The sequence below is a fragment of the Lissotriton helveticus genome, chromosome 9 (genome assembly GCF_964261635.1).
Source record: "Lissotriton helveticus chromosome 9, aLisHel1.1, whole genome shotgun sequence".
NCBI lineage: Eukaryota > Metazoa > Chordata > Amphibia > Caudata > Salamandridae > Lissotriton > Lissotriton helveticus.
The window spans coordinates 1,212,718,533-1,212,736,097 of NC_136070.1; the positions used below are offsets into that span (position 1 = coordinate 1,212,718,533).

The 17,565-nt window shown below is 42.3% G+C and overlaps 1 protein-coding gene across 4 annotated transcripts in view; it reads right to left on the reverse strand.

Moving 5' to 3' along the window:
* RAD18 (RAD18 E3 ubiquitin protein ligase) overlaps positions 1–17,565 on the reverse strand; it is a 742,369-nt gene that overhangs the window by 540,166 nt on the left and 184,638 nt on the right. The window lies entirely within an intron of this gene.

Below are 17,565 nucleotides of genomic sequence, written 5' to 3' on the forward strand. Positions count from 1 at the left end.
TTAGACTGATGCTGCTACTGAATATCTGCTGGGTGAGAAGGAAGAGCTATCCGCCTAAAGACCGGGAACGACCAGGAGATCCCTAAACTGGCTGACCTAAGCTATGCTAATCCTAAACCTGTGAGCAAGTGGGTTTGCATTTAGTGTATTTCTGCATGCCCACTCACCGTGGACAAAATACATACAGGTGGCATCCTGGCTTTCAAAACCACCAATACTCGCATCTTTAGCCACACCGTAAACAGAGACATATGAGGCCGAAGTGATCACAAGGACGAATAGAGAAATCAGATGGTTGCAATTACATTTAGATAAAAGAGAAACAGAGCTTGATTTCATTATCAATTACTTAACAGACATTGTAAAAGTGGGAAGGTTTTCCATCTGAAATTTGAAAGTTAAAAGTGAAGGTAGAAGGCAAATCTGTAAAATGAGCAGGCTGTCTAATTTCTTTACACTATAAAATATTCCCTATTCTTTTTAAATCAATACATAAAGAGCATGAGGGTAATCACAGTAAATAGGATAATCAAAGTATTAGACTTGATTCAGATGGGGAAATTACTTGATCTCGATGAGATGAATCCAGAATTCTTTAAAATACATAAAGTAATTGTAGACCATTTTCTTGGGGATTTGTTAAAAAGCAGTTCAAAGTGAATAATTCACAACAACCTTTTTACATTAGCTTTATTAGTACACCCTGCCATACATTATAAGGATATTGCAAGTCACTGAGGAATTCCTTGACCATGTAGAGCGACAGGGCTGAAGGCAAAGTTCTTTTATGAGATAATGGAACTTCAAGGTGACTTGCAATATCCATATAATGTGTAACAGAGGGTACTTTATTCCTTCTAATACATGGTCACACCATCCCCTTTCTTACAAACCACTTGGCGCATAGCTTTTTCTTATGAGAGAGAGCATGTTTGCAAATATGAAGAATACAAAAAGAATCTCTACAGCAAAGCTAAACTTTCAAAAAAGCTTACATATTTGTTGCCAAAAATATATTAGAATCTGTGAAATCAAGTCAGTTCTCTTAAAAATAAAAAAAATTAAAAAATTAAAGACACAATCCCTCAGAACATGTAGAAACAGAAGAAATAATCTAACTTTTATATCAATACCTAAGTAATGCAATAAAATAAACATGTTGGCATAAATGCCTCTTTCTGCTTTTTACTATATAGCCAGAAAACCAGAGCAGAAGGAAGAAAAGTCATGTTTCATTTTTGTTTATTAAAAAGCTCCTTTAATTATGTTCTATGACCTCAACTGCAATAAGTTATTTCTTTATAACAGGTGATTGGGTGCTTCGCAAGATGCCCATTATGAAAAAAAGTTGTGGAATCCAATGTATTCTAAATAAATTAGACATTGGCGTTTATACAGGTTTTGTGAGATGCCAAGAATTACTATTTACTGCAAGGACGACAGAGGACCACTTCTTCGGCCAAGACCATGGGTATTTTGCTTGGCCACGAGTATGACAGCAAGTAAGATCTTATAGGTCTGGATGTTTTTGAAGCTTTGCACTCTAATTCCTATCCCTATATGTGGGATGTTTTGCTGAATTACAGCTTTCATCGTTACGATTACACTTCTATATATTGACCCAGGGTCTTAGATCATTATACGGCTGACAGCCAGAATGCATTCAATGAGAAAGAGAAACCACTCACGATTGCTCGTTTTCTCCCCTTTAGTTTGTCCAATTTTTTAGAACCATAATAGAATGTCATTCATTTTAATCTCAAATGAAAGGGGAAATTCGATGGGGTGAAAGACAACACTGAAATGCTTTGCAGGTGAGCGGTTGCTAATCAATACTAGTCAGCAAGGCATCCTAAAGATCCCGCTCTCATCATGAGTGTAGATTCACCTTAAAAAGGGTTCACACTTAACATTAATACAATTCCATTAGGGAGCAAGGCAGTCAGAGTGACTTTTTTTTCCATAATGAAAACAAAAAAGTGCTTTCCAGCGGACATTCGCGTCCTAAGGATATTATTCAAGCATCTATGGATTCTTCAATATTTTACTGCATTCAAGGGTCAGAGAACCTTTTTTTGTTAATTGGATATTTTGAAAATGGTGTCCAATTTGTTTAATGAGCTGTTATCTGCGCTCACCCTCAGTACTCTTGAAAATTAATAGGATGATTTTCTCAGCCCTCTCTTCTGCACACCATTCACCTCTAGGGTTCACCGTAACATCTTTGCACAGTGTAATCAATTTACTTAATGCAGAGGGGAGGGGGCGACTGATTCAGATGGAGGTAGAGAGTCCTGGCCAGGATCAAGAAAGCAAAATCACCTTTGTGCAGTGCTTCTATTTGAGAGTGAAGGTGATCATGACAACCAGAAAGACAGACATTCAGACAGCCACAAACACACACGCATTTAGGAGTTCAAGCACTCAGTTCTCATTGTATTCAGAGGTATTCTCCACTTGGAGTGGATAAAAGAAAGACAATGAAGGATGGAAGAGTCAGCAACAAACAATGGTAAGATTAAAGAGCTATGGCGAGTGGTACCTCTGCCACAAACAACAAAAGATTAAGGCATTTTTCAACTCCACATCAGGCCTGTATTATTTCCCCAGGCCAGAACATCTTTGGATGATAAAAATAAAAGTACAACCGGATGACCAATCGAAAAAGAGACAATGTTTAACTTTTTTATCCAAATACAACAAGCACTGCTAAAAGGCTAAAAGGTCTGGCCTTAGGTACCTTATAAGTGTTTAGCTATGCAGGCCTTTATCCTGGGTGCTGTGCCACCAGGGATGGAAGAACTATACAATTATTACACACTGGGTCATGCAGTGTGATTCAGAAATATATGCTTGCCTCCGATAATATTTCAAGGCAGTTTAACGCAGATAGAATGACAAGAGCCTTGATGAAAATCAACAGCACTATAACATTCTGTGTGAGACTGCATCACTAGAGTATTTAACAACATTTAACTGTCTTCTAAGATAAGTAGCTTGCTCAAGACACACCCTAAAATGGGAATGCACTTATATACATAACTCAACAGTATAGAAAAACAAAGCTGATTGAGAGACGAGGCTGAGGAAGGTGCACACCACCCTGATAATTCATGGCCCTTAACATACCACAGGCAAAACAAACAAAAGATCCATAGAAGCCTTGCTATATCTTGTCAATGGGTCACTCACAGAACTTCAACCAATAGTCGGAGAGAGGCATTTCACAATACAAACTCTAAGATTCCATAGTCTTTGGTGACTGAAGAATACTTTGCCCAAACTACATCTTAACTGTGCTTAACAGCTCTAATCAGCGAATAGATTTTTCCAACCTACCCTTGACCTGAGCTTTTCCACTGACCTTAGAGCTTGGGAGATGGGAATTGCTTATGGCCAATTCGGAAATGTGTTCTCCACAAATAATAGCTGAAAGGACTCCATATGTTTTTGTGCTGATCATTTGTGATGAGGCCACCACAGGTTTCCAGTCACTACGCCTCTTCGTGTTAAGGCCTAGAACAAAGGGGTCTTGAGGGCCGGGACTCAATACAAAGGGATCCTTATGTGAGCACTTATCCATTTACTTGGCTGGCCAGCACAGCAGGCTCCTACCGACACTAATCAGGCCTTTAACAAGTGTAACACCAAACCCAGTGAGATTGTATTGTGGCACTTATATAGTGCTTCACAGCAATGTGGGGGGAGCCGAAGTATTGATTGGTATTTTTAGCATACAAAGCTGTGCTTCAGTGCAAAACTCACATTTCACTCCTGTGCTATGGAACACTGGTGCACACATAAGACATACGAAACCCATGGAAAATACAAGTCATGTTCTAGACCTTACCTACTGACGCGGATGAGATCGAGTCTTGCAGGACCAGTCAGGCTGGTGGGCACATTATTTCAAGACTTTCACCTGCAGGCTGTACTGAACACACAAGTGTTCACATGACCTAACGTTGTCCGCTGTGCTGTACAAGACGCAAGGCCCATTTGACTGGTAGTGCAGGGGAAGATAGAGTGTCATGAAGACATTCAATGCCAGGTGGTATCGGGGAACATCATTTTTTGGCCGTACTGGGGAATATTGAAGATTTATGATGTCAAGCATTGCCTGGCTGTGCTGTAGGTCCCAGAGGGCTCCAAATACATGAATGCCCTGCCTGGGCAGATAGCAGAGAAGACCATGAAACAGGTGGTCTGGCAGTGCTGGAGAACGATGGTGGTTCGTAAGATGTGTGATGGGGGTCAGAGGCGCAGGAAACATGCCATGCTAGAGAACACGGGTGGTTCATGAGACATGCTTTCCTTGGTGCGCTCTGACTTGACTGGGCTAAAATGCAGAGAGAAATGAAGATTTTTTTGGCTGCACTGTATAAAAGAACGGTCCAAGAGTCACTAGTCATAATATCTTCTGAAAGCGGTGTTGACCTCCCACAGCTAAGTGGGGCTGTGAATGTTAACACTCTCCACAAGGAAACAGAGAGTTGCTTCCACAGCTTGCAAATGGAGTGTGAAATGAAACCCCCACCACGCGGAGCAACAAAAGGTAACTGGGGCGCCAAACGAGTTGATAAAAAGCATCAACAGGCCTTCCATTAACTAAAAAATGCTAACTCTTGTTTTGAATTAGGTGTTGGTAAGCCCCCACTCTCATAATGCTATCCCCTTGGACAAACACGAATGATAACTCGGTAGCCTGGGACTTATTTGAATGAGAATGTGGCCACGCCCTTCTGTCCATAGTAACATCGTCCATAACTAGATAGAAAGCCCCCTTGCTTTCTCCTAAAGGAAAAAAAACACCTTGTGCAATGCATTGCGAGAGCAGTGCCCACCTATGCGATCCAAACTCCTAAGCCAAGCTGCCGCTGGAGGAGCCTACTCATAGAGAGTGTTGGCGGGGAGAAGTGCTTCAGCAGCAGCGGCTCCCAGCGCCAATGGCTCGCCGGGGCTCTGATGCACATACGGCAGCTGGAGGAGCCTCCTCACAGAGAGGGCTGGCAGAGATAGGTGCCTCAGCACCGCCGTTGGCTCCAGCAGCTCCCAGGGCCTATTGCTCACCGGGGACTCCGATATGTATGCTGCCACTGGAGGACCTTCGCATAGTGAGGGTGGGCGGGGAGAGGTGCAGAGGCAGTACTTCTGATGAAAGCGGCGGCCATCTTGGAATGGGTGTGGAAGCCTACATATAAAGCAGTTTGATTATAAAATGAGAAGCGTATCAAAATCTAGAGTCCATGAAATTTTTATGAGGCTGATTATATTTGATACTACAGCAGCCACTCTTGCTAAAAACTAAGGACTGTTACTACTGAATACTGAGTCTTTCATCTGTAGGTGCATCTGCAGGGATGCTGCTGGGAAAGCGCCTCTCCCTTCTATCATGCGTAGCCCTCCAAGTATGAGAAACTTCCTGCCCAAATGCACTTTATCAGTATGGCAGCTGCACAGATAGTAAAGGAAAGCCCGCTCTACAATGAAATACAGACATGAAAAGGAATTTGCTGGTGCCCTCGGAGCGTCCCTGTCTCTACCGCACCCCCTCCTCTAATGAGCGGCTCGCAGAGCCAAAGGGCGGAAGCAAAGACAATAAAGGCTTGCATGTGAACAGTATAAATGCCTCCACACAAGCGCATTGAAGTTTTAAACAAAAAAATAGTACACACAAAGTAACATAAATAACAAAACAAGTAAGGCCACATGTAACAGGGGCAGTCTCTATGTGAGGTTCCAAAACACCAAAAGGAGGAACTAATTAAGTCATTCATCAAACAAAAGCAGCCATTTTCAAAGGACAGGAACCAATCAAAAAGATAGAAACTGCTCGAAGCCCACATTGTAGATTCAGCAAGTCTTGAAGAGACAGCGAATGGGCTGCCTAGTCGAGACCTAAAAAGCACCTATCAGGCTCTCTGGCAAGGATTTTAACGTTGGGTTTCCATCTGCTGCTGGTGGCAGCTCTGTGAAGTCACACAAGCTGCCAACAAAAGTCTGGCTTTGCACAGGAAGCAGCGGTGTTGGAATTCGTTGGCCTGCACTGCTATAGGACAGAATGACTAGAAATGCCAGATAAGACAAGACCTGTTGTTCTGCAGCTCCTGTCTCTAGAAAAGAAGGGACCCATCACAAAAGCCTACAGCCTGTCTATGACTTCATCTACAGCTATGCACAAAATGATACCCTTCAGATGTAAATGGTTTTACTACTGTGGAATTCTCTATCACAAGTGTGCAGAATTATGAAGCAGAAAACCTGACTGAAGGACTGGGAGGAGCAAGGTCTGGGTTGCCTTATCAGTATGAAAAAGTTCTCAAACTCACGAGTTTATGAGCATTCACAAACTTTTAATTAACCCTTTCCTACCCTGAAACTGGTCAGAGAACTACTCCATGAAAGGCTGTAGTTACTACTCTCTTTTCAATGGCAGAAAGGGGAATGGATCACTTCAAAACATGGTGGGAGCATAGGGAAAGGGCTTGCTCTATGGAGAACCAGGTGGGAGAAATGAGTAGAAAAGCATTACACAAATGAGATAGCAACACAGAATGCTAGAGGATTAAGCACACCTGGGTGGAAAAGCACAGAGCGCAGTGGCCTGGGAGGAGAACTGCATGGAGCGTAGGGGATCAGAGAAAAAAGCCCATGACAGAGCGAGAAGCATAAAAACGTAGCAGCAACACAGGGGCGGAGGTGCACACAAGGCCAAGAACAACTCGGAGCGCAAAGAAGGTGGGTAGTCAGTGGGGCACATAGGGGCTAGAAGGAAAGAGATAGAAAACACAGACACTGGGAGGAGAACTGCATGGAGCGTAGGGGATCAGAGAAAAAAGCCCATGACAGAGCGAGAAGCATAAAAACGTAGCAGCAACACAGGGGCGGAGGTGCACACAAGGCCAAGAACAACTCGGAGCGCAAAGAAGGTGGGTAGTCAGTGGGGCACATAGGGGCTAGAAGGAAAGAGATAGAAAACACAGACACTATCATGGAGTGCTTAGCCAGAAAGAAAAATGTTCCCTAAAAGTGAACCGTGGTAGGATAGAATCCAGCCAATCCGTGAGATGGTAAGGAGGCTATGCTCCAGGAAAGGGGCAGACAAGATGGACAGGCTGAAACAAGGAAAGCCACTGAGTAAGAAGCAAGCAAATGATAGTAACAATAAAGACAAGTAATAGTAAGCAATTGATATTAAAGAATTAATATTATAAAGAGAGCCCAAACCTTTGAGGCGGGTAATCACAGTAACCACAGCACCAATCACAACACCCAATACAGCGTTGGAAAGGGCAGTTGCAGCAGAAAGACATAGGCTATGCAGACGGCCACCATATACATTTAAAAGGTAAAAGAACTGTGCCAGCAAAGTAGTCCCTTGTGGGCGTGTCTTCGTTGTGCTGTGGGCGTGGGCTGGGGGCATGACTAATGCTGGGGGCGTGTGGTACGGCCATCATATCGTGTGCTTTAGCGTGACAAATGGTGGGGACGTGACAAATGGTGGGGGCGTGACAAACGCTGGGGGCGTGTGTCCGCCCTTCATGCCATGTTAGTCGTACATACAAGCGCCAATTACGTTTCTGCGCAGCATCAAGGGGCACGCTGGGGGCGTGAGAAACGCTGGGGACGTGTGTCCGGCCTTGATGCCATGTAAACGAAAATTGCTCCGCATCAAGGGGCACGCTGGGGGCGTGAGAAACGTTGGGTGAGTGAGAAACGCTGGGGGAGTGTGCTACGGTCCGCCCTTCATGCCATGTGGGTCGTACATTAATCAGAAGATCGTCTGCTGTGGCCGTGTGCTGGGGGCGTGACAAACGTGTTCAGCTGGAGGCGTGGTAAGTAACGTTACTGCAGCCTCTCCTGCACGCTGTTACTGAACTCTCTCATTCAACGAAATTACACGCGCCTGCTACCATCAACCAGGGCTCTAGCCGGGCTCAGGCGGCAGATCAGTACACTAATTACACGCGCCTGATAACATTAACCAGGGCTGCCGCTGGGCCTCAAGCGGGGGAACACGCGCCTGCTAACGACAAACAGGCCTGCATCTGGGCCTCAAGCGGGGGAACACGCAAATGAGCGTGTCTGCGGGGACAATTACTGCAGCCTCTCCTACTCGCTGTCACTCAACTCTCTCATTAAACGGATTTACCCGTGGCTGATAACTCTCTCATTCAACGACATTACACGCGCCTGCTAACATCAACCAGGGCTGTAGACGGGCTCAGGCGGCAGATCACTACACCAATCACACGCGCCTGCTAACATCAACCAGGGCTGCAGCTGGGCCTTCTCCGTCCCGATTCTAATGAAACAAAAAAAATTGTCTACCGCGAGATTTTAAAATAAATTGCCCTTGCCAAACACACACATTCTATTTCATACCCGGACAACGTCGGGACGGGCTGCTAGTGGTTTTTATAAAGAAATATTTGTGTTATCCAGCAGGCCTGTACTCAAAGTATTTGTGGTTGGTTGTTGATTCAAGGAGCTGTACATTTTGATACGAAAACGTTAACTTGGAATCATGTATTGAACAAATAAAGCATTTAAATTAAGACAGAGTCCTTCTGAACCATGTGCAAATATATATTTTCTTAGACGTATTGACAGTGATATAATTGAAGTTTAGACGACGTTTGTTCTTTGTATTAGATATTTTTCCCTGCCTGGCAACCCCATCCCAGCTAGGGATATTAAATATGATGCAATGTCATCTTGTGTGTTGTGCTGTCGTCTGAAGTGGTGTAATGCCCTGTGGTGCTCCGATTTACTGTGCTACTTTGATGTGCTATGTTTTTGTGTGATGTTTATTGCTGATATGATGGGCTATTTCATTCAGGGCTTTAGAATGCGCTGCAAGAAACCAAGGCAGCCCAGAGACCTGCTACTTAAGGGACAAGAGATGCTAATATTAATCCGAGCTCTCATAGCAATGGTAAAATGATTGTAAAGACGTACAAGGGGAATGTCGAATAAACTTTATAAATAAATAAATGACCCAGGGAGATGGTGGGTAAGGGTTTAGGCTTCTAACCAGACCTGGTGAGGCGCAGCTAGCACCAGCAAAGAGGTTAACCATATGTTTGTTTGAATAGGTGAGTATTTAGCAGCCTTCTGAATCTCCAGGAAACCGGGTTCGAGCCCCAGATGCTATGGGAGTGAGTTCCACAGGGAGCATCTGTATGCTTAGCAGTCCTACCTCCAAAATTCCTGTACGCGCGCGCTCTGTTTTCTTGCCGTTCAGGCACAGAGAGCTTTGGTGCATCCATCTATGAAGATGAGATAACCAGTGTGAAACTTTCAGGAAGCTTCCACAGCTGTCCCCAAGCTTCAGGTGTCACTGGGTATTAGTGCCATGTACAGGATATTCTAGTTCATAGGAGTCAAGGATTTTGGTAAGAGTAACCATGTAAATGTTGAACTGTACTGGTGATAAAATTGAACCTTGCTGGAGTCTGCAGCTGATTTCAGCAGATTTGGAGAGAAAAAGGTCCAATTTCACCTGGTGAGTGTGGTTTAGTAAAAAACCAGGATAGAACAGTTCAACTGCCGGTTAGCATATATATATATATATATATATATATATATATATATATATATATATATATACATACATATATATATATATATATATATATACATATATTAGAAACCGAAAGATAATTATTTTATCTCGCTTCTGCTAATGTGTTTCCACAAGACTCCATCACACTGGCCACCTCCCATTATTTGTGTGAGGTTGACCATATATGAGGAATATCTTCCTTCCCATCGACCACCCCTTTTTGGGACAGGACGCCGCTCTTCATATATTTTGACACCTTTTTTTGTGTTGACCAATACATTAATTAAAGAAATTATTGCCATTACTCTGACGCTGCACATTGCGCCCTTTGGGACTTTGCTGCTAGTTTTGCTTTCACTTTCTCTCAACGCCTATTGGCCATCTACCCAAGAGCCCTGACGAAGTTCCCTTTTGGCACAACTGGGAACGAAACGCGCTGGCTGTGTGCCAGTTTTGAAAGATTACTTGAATAAAAAAAAGCACTTTTCTGGGACTCATTGTTTACGCGTCTACTTTCCATGAGTGCACCTTCCATTCTTCTATGAAAATTGTGACCTGATTTGTACCTTTGGACGACGGGTACAGGAAGTGTTTGCACCAACCTTTGGTTGTTGATGGTACATGTGTTTTGGTTGAGCTGGACCTTGGTCTGTCGTTTGTTCTTTATTTGTTAATAGAACAGTTCGACTGATGTTGGATGAGAGTGCCCTGGGTATAAATGATGTACTGTTGGTAGACGTGATGTTCTCTGATTTGCTCTAAGGTGCTGTGCTATGATAGCAAGTGTACTGTGCTGTGTTTTGATGAGGTGCGACACCACATAGTGTGTTGTGCTATAATGTACTGTCATGTGGTACAAGATTCTATACTGCAATGCCATGTGTTGTGTTTTAATGGGATATTTGAGTCTGTGATGTGATTCTATGTTGTGTTCCATACCAAGCTATGCTGTGCTTTCCTGTTATGTGCTCAGCACATGGTGTTGTAATGTGATTTGTTGAGATTAAATGTGATATTAAATAATCCATTATCATGTGACACTTTGAGGTATACTGTACTGTGATATTCAATGACAGAATTAACGTGTTGTACTCTCATATCATGGTTTCCTCTGAAGTGCTATTATGTACTCAGATGTGACATGATGTGGCGTCGCTTTTCTTTGCACCTTAAAAGGGTTACCATATCTCTTCTTAGCACATCTGCATGCCAGGAAGTAGTCATACTGTTCTACAAAAATTACATGCAAAGTTTTTATTTTTATTTTAATTGTTATTGCAAGCATATGGTGGCCACATTCAGCTGTGATATTGGGAAATGTGCTTTTATCTGACGGCTATAACATGATGATGAGATGATGTGTTGTATTTTATTGTTTGTGGAATCCGAAATGTGTTGTAAGCATATAAAGAAACCAAATAAAGATATTACAAAAAAAATGGTGGCCACAATTAGGCACCAAGTTTCTTTTTTTCCATGTGTCATATGCTTGAAATGAAAAAAAATGTAAACATTGACCATCGAATCACCTTGCAAAAAAACAGCTCTTTCTGCTTTGCCAATGCTTAGTTATTAATTCCTCCCATTGTATACTGTTGTACTGTAATTGCATTTAAATTACGCGGACTTCCCTTGACGAGGCTTCAAATCGCTTTACGCCAGGCAGCACGCTGCCCCGGGAGTCCATGGTTAGTGGTTAATCCAGTGGTTATTGCTCATTGTTGGTTATTGGGATTAGTCATGTGTTTGCAAGGAGCACATTACATGCCTCTGCTTCATTTTATGTGTGGCAGATTAATTTTGATAGGGTCAGAAGTAATTATGCCCGCCTGCATGAATTCTGTACAGGAGCACTGCAAACCTGGGCAGCATCTGCATGGTTTAGAGGCAAATCCTTCTTATTAAGTATCTTGCAATCTCATTACTGTGCCCACCGAGTGCATTACTGTTAGCATAATTAACTACTTTGGTTTCCTACATGCAGTGTCATCTGCCCAGCACAGGTACAAGCATGTAAGAAAGATGCAGATAAGGGGTTAGTTATTCAATATGCAAGGGTTTAAACCATTAAGTTGGCATCTAATTGTTTCAAATATCACTGCGTTTTCCACATCTGTGCAAAGTAATTGCTTTATATTAAGGCAACTTAAACACACTACGACCTCTGCAGGTTGTACACTGAGATGAGATGTTACTGGTATTGGTGATTTGTGGTTTCCCATTCAGATGTCTAAAATTAAACATGCAGATTTGTAGTTGTTCAGAATAAGGGCGGTTAAAATTGGTGAAAAGTTGGGGGTTTTGTAAGTGGCACCGACATTTTTTTGAAGTTTAACATTCAGCATCAATGTAGCTTTCAACATGTCAAATGAACTTCTTTGTTACAAATTATCATCAGTTGAGAAACACATGGAACATTTCTTAGTTTTTCTATTTTACGGGTCGAGACTATTTGGCAAAAAAAAAAAAAAGGAAGGGTCCTAGAAAAGGATGGTAAGGGGGAAGCAGGAAATAGGGGAGCAATCAAGAAGACACATGCACTTCCGTGGAGTGCTGAAAATAAAACAACAAAATAAATCACTGAGTGTAAGCAGCAGAACGAGGAAAGTCATTTCGACAAAAGGATGATAAAAAAGTTATTCTGTGGGTGGGACAAGCACAAGAGGATGGAAAACCACCATTAAGAAACAAGCAAATAAGATGGACAAACAATCCAACCAATGAACAGCAGAGGGATGAACAAAGCCTATAGTAGTATTGGTATTGTACGCAACAGGCCATTTGACAAACAGCTGAAGCTGCCTGTAGACTACACCTACCAACTGGGGGAGGTGTTAAAGGTGGGGAGGGTGGGACGACACATGCTCCCTCTATATGAAAAGAAGGTAAGACTACATCCAGGTTATTCAGTAATTCTTGCACATTTCAAAACAGGAAATACTGCCCAGAGATAAAATACATATCAATAGGTTTTGCTTTCAAACTCTTAGTCTGTCCTTTCTCGCTTTCTTGTACATCTGACAGAATCCCCAGCACCCCTCTCCTGGTACAACCCCAATGCTATATTGTGGAGGCAGTCTGATCTATGTGTCGTCAGCCCTGTGTTTTTCGACATGTTTTGAACAATGTGTGTGCTCTGCCATGTGCCGATGGCAGAATCTCTTTTACCTGTGTCGGAAGTAGTTGCTACTCTTGTTTATATTTCCGGAATCTCATTTGCTTTAGTGTGGACTCTTGCACCCCAGCCTTGTTGCAGTGCTTGTGATGTGGTTCACTGCCTTGATTACAGTTCTGTTTCCATCTTTCTTGTCCCACTGGGTCAGTCTTGTTTTTGCCCTGTTGAGGTATTGCAGGGCATGATTCTATGCAGCTTCGCCAGGTGATTCCAGGAGTCTCTTCTTCAGCCCTGGTCTTCATGGTTGTACCCAAGATTGGCCCTTCTGTGTCGCCGAGATCCTACTCCATGACAACAGCGACCTTATACCCGCATGCTTACTATTTGTCTCAACTTGTTTCGTTTGCATTTCCCTGTTTCTTGGAAACTCCAGTGGTATCCGCTGCAGGGACTCCATCTGCTGTGCAAAGAAAATCCGCTTGGCATCTTTCTACAAACAGCAGGATCACTCATGAAGTGAGCACATCATATTATTCAGAACTCGGTAATCAACAGAGACAAGTGGTTCTCAATTCATGCATTAAGTACCAGGCTGGGAAATCAGACTTTTCTTTGGCTCCCGGCTATCTGTGGCGCCTACTGTGCACTCCACAGTCATCAGACGGAGAATGACCCGAAAGGGCTCAAAAAGCCCATATCGTAGACATCTCCTGCTGTCCTCAAAATGGAACATCAAATCAACACATAATGGCCAGGCCCTCCAAACCAGCCCTAGGAAGCACTGGCCTTGCAAATTACTTTCAGAACCACAACGAGCTTGGCACAGCAAGCTCCCTCCATTGTTCATTTTCAATAATAATCTGCAGAGCTTTAGTTTGAAAGCTTTTCCAAGTACAGAAAAGTCTCAGATCTTCTGCACTTGCTCCTCATCCCTTCTGAAAAACCATAGTACAGGAGTTCCATAGGTCCAGCATTCTGAACGATAATATCGTCAGCCCTTTATTGAGCTTTAGTTTAATGAATACTACTTGCAGAACTCATTTCTGACAGGTTTTCTGGAGAGTACAATTAAGAGAAAAGCATTGTTGGGGCGAAAAAGTCCTCTGCATGGTGAGAAATGTGCATCCCTGCCCTGAGTGCCCACATGTACTGTTGTCTGGATCCCTAATGCTAACTTTTTATCAAAGGCAAACACGGAGCATGAATGTGCGCCATAACATAGGCCTGTCTTGCGGACTGTGGTCTTGTTTGACCAGGAAGTGCGCCCAAAGCACTATCGTGTTAGTGGTGGAAGGTTACCGCCTTCACCAAGAGTTAGCAGCACAAGCACAGTGGTGGCAGCATACTGTGTAGTGATCAGTAGTAGTGAACCGGTCCTTTTCACCCTGCATCACTGGAATGAGGCCTACAGGGTCACTCACCTTTATAAAGGCTCCACAGCTGTGTGCTTAAGTCACCCTTGGCCTACATCAGGTAGATGTGGAGGGGTCTGCAGCGCAGGAGTAGCGATTCTGAGCTGGATATCGGAGTGCCTGTGTAGTTCAGTACTGTGTAGAATATCTTTGGTTAGTGCATGTATTGAGTGTATGAATGCAGGAAATACATTAAATGAGAGACGTGGTGCTTAGCAGTGCAAGCACAACGGAAGAATGTCCTGGGTGTAATGTGCTCTTGAGTGAAGTACAATACAGCAAGGGGTAAAGTTTTGTGCAGTGGAATTTGAATGGAGGGGGGGGGGGGGGAAGAGAGAGAGAGAGAGAGAGAGAGAGAGAGAGAGAGAGAGAGAGGGAGAGAGAGAGAGAGAGAGAGAGAGAGATTGCAAACAGAATAGCTACATGCACGCAGACTGAATGTGTGTGCTGAATGTATGTGTGTTTGTAATGACACAAAGCATGGAGGTAACAGTGCTAGACAATAAGTGTGCTGTGAATGTACAGTGGCTGCAAGTGTGCCTGCAATGGTACATTGCATGGAGGACCCTTCGTTTTATTTTGGGAAGCCAATGCCTGCCTATTGAAGACATGAGGAGTAGAGGAATTCCCCCCACATAGATTTGTGCATTGCTGCATTCCTGCGGACTGGGTACTACACACACTGAAGGAAGGGAGGAAGAGACTCCCCCCTTTACATTTCAAAAGTGTGCTCTTTGATTCAATGATCGATCCCAAGGAAGGTGCCTTGACACCTCACGCTAAGGAGATGGGGCTGATAGGAGAATCATAAAAAGTAGGGCTAAGAGCCTAGGATTAACCTTTTGATGCACATATCATATGTTGGATCAGCATTACAATTACGATATTAGATATTTGGAACGAATTGACTACTTAGATCACAAAAAAGGATTACCCACATTACATTAAACGGCCTTTATTTAGTTTTAAATATGCCTCATATTTTTTTGCAAAAGATCATTGTAATAGCTATTCACATAACCATGTAGTGGATATGTTTAGAAATTTATGGTTAATATTTCTCTCTTTTTCGAACACTAGTGGATTCTGTCATTGTTACAATATCAAATGACTAATATGAGTTACTATAGAGTAGTGTTGATGTTTACCATTCATAATGTATGACGTTTTGTGGTCTAGTTTCTTGTTCTACCTGTCCAACGTATTCTAGAGATGAGAAGTCCTTCTTCTATATCTCACTAACATCTAATACAATAGTTCACTTTTTATTCTTACATACATAGCCGAATACTGTCGCACTGGAGAAGACGAAGCATGAAAGGGGTTTTTTGCTAATTGCATGGATAATCTGTGGTCTGTCTTCGCGCTCTATCATTTTGACGTATTCGAGTAAAGGGCAGTCCCTCCTTTGTATCCCTTCAGCATCGGACACAATAGTCCTTTTTTGGTCTTTAGTTATCAGAGTGAAGTATAGTTGCATCTTAGATGACGACATTTTGTACACAGCTGAGACAGATAACTCTTACAAACGTCCTTATAAAAGCGTTACCTTTTCATTACTCGAGGCATATCGGTCGTTTGATGTAATTTCCAGAACCCCGCTTCTCGCCGCCGGACTGTAAGAGTTCTTCACAATATCGTTATTAGGTAAGAGTTATGCGACTTTCTACATTCCAGTACGCTATTTAGCTGAGATCAAGCTATGAGCTGATCTTACACAACGGTAATAATTAACACAATATATCCCTGTGATAAACTATTAGGAACCGGAAAAAGAAGGAACTTCCCCACATCAGGAGGATTTTCCGACATAGACGATGTATGCACGGCCATTAAGGTATGCCGATATTTCGGATTCTTCGAATCAACTTTACCATTAAGGCGTTTGCTTGAAAGGGTAGTCATTTACACCTTACTTATTTTCTGTTTCTAGCCCGCTAATCGCTAAGTAATCGGTAGCTCGGACGGCGAGAAAGCTAAGCCCTTCCTTCTCTTTCATATCAGGTACATGTTTCTAAAATACATTTATGAACAAGAATGTGACCTTATACATCAAGGGAACCTTATGCGCCAACATGTCATTATATAATTTTAAACCCATAGACACGGCTCTATTTTAAGCACAAACCCCAGTACTATGTGTACCTACTATTTTACCATTACGGCATTTGTTTGAAAGGGTGGTCGTTTACACCTTACTTATTTTCTGTTTCCAGCCCGCTAATCGCTAAGCAATTGGTAGCTCGTACGGCGAGAAAGCTAAGCCCTCCCTCCTCTTTCATATCAGGTACATGTTTCTAAAATACATTTATGAACAAGAATGTGACCTTCTATATCAAAGGAACCTTATGTGCTAATATGTCATTATATAATTTTAAACCTATAGACCTGGCTCTATTGTAAGCACCAACCCTAGTACTATGTGTACCTACTAACTCGATGTTAAAGCTTGACACCGTACAATGGTAACTATATATCTATACCTCTTTTTATGTCGCATATTGATCCTTTCTCCACATGTCGGAATTGGAACATGATCAAAATAAAGGACATCCCCTACCAATGACTCAGTAAAACAAGTGAAAAGAAATAGTTATACCTTCGTCATATCCCATGTCTACAACCAGGGACAACGTGGGGAAGCACCTAACTAAACTCAATAGATGGATGTCATAATTTACTAAATAGATATGAAGGGCAATCGTTTGATATCGGTAGTGTTTATCCATTAATAGGATTGGAAAACCTAACTATGATATGTCTTCCACAGTCCTGAGACCTGATATGTTGTTCACAGTTTGGATATTTGCCATTCTGAACACCATTGTGAAGAAAGAATTTGAGCCATCTATGCTCTGATCTTAAATACATCATGACACCTTCTATCCTTATCTTTGAGTATATATGTATATTTTAAAAAAAATTCAAAAATAGGTCTCCTTAAAATTAGGCACTCTATCTAGTCATAGAGATGCTTGACAACAGGGTTTATTGATGAATCTATTCGCGCTTTAGTCATCTGTGCCCCCCTTCCTAAGATATTCTTGTATGTTCCCCTTTCTCCTCCTCCCTTTTTCCCTCCCCCCAGAAGCCCATAGAATTAATTTTCTTTCTTCTTTTCTTCTCTTTTTCTTCCCCCCCCTCTTTGTTTTAATTTGGAAATATACAAGGAACTGAAAGAAATTAATGTTGAAATCAGTTTATTAATGAACTTGTGTTTTTTTATATGAGGTCTATATAAAGCTACCTGTCGATACTTACCTAAGATTGTATTGTTTCTTTATTAATTGTATTTTCCTTGTCGTATTTTTTATTAATTTATTCATAGAAAACACGTGGCTCCTCCAGAAGAAGGCGCTGGTCGCCGAAACGCGCGTCAAGAATTATTGTGCCACTTTTTTTTTTTTTTTAATTATTGCAATTTAAATCTGTTGTGCTGTATTCTTTTGCTTTTAATGTATTGTGATTAA